The sequence below is a fragment of the Plasmopara halstedii genome (genome assembly GCF_900000015.1).
Source record: "Plasmopara halstedii genome assembly, contig: Scaffold_323, whole genome shotgun sequence".
Classification (NCBI taxonomy): domain Eukaryota; phylum Oomycota; class Peronosporomycetes; order Peronosporales; family Peronosporaceae; genus Plasmopara; species Plasmopara halstedii.
The window spans coordinates 622,541-622,947 of record NW_020187244.1 but is presented as its reverse complement, the minus strand read 5'-3'; positions in this window follow the sequence as shown (position 1 = coordinate 622,947).

The following is a 407-nucleotide window of genomic DNA, read 5'->3' as shown; positions in this document are numbered from 1 at the left end:
GAGGCAACGAAGGAGCATTGAGAGCTATAACCTTGAAAATGATAGTAAATAAGAAATCGAAGAATGTGGCTTCGACAGCTGTGAGATTTGAATCACGCGGGTGACCCCAATAGATTTCTAGTCTATCGCCTTAACCACTCGGCCAAGCTGTCACTTCTCAATTTGCCTCGTTGTGGACAAGTTGACCAGACCAGTTTGCGAAGTACCCCAGCCCTACTCAACCAAACGCCTCGCCTCCATGGTTACCGAAACCAGCCATCGTCTCGCGCAAGATAATTGTGTGATGAGTGTGGTGGGTTCACACCCAGCTCCTCAAACACGCACAGGCAATCCATCCGCCGCGGATGCTCTTGTAGTCACTCCAGCAGGTGGTTCTGCTGGGTCTGTACCCAACAATCCAGTTGCCT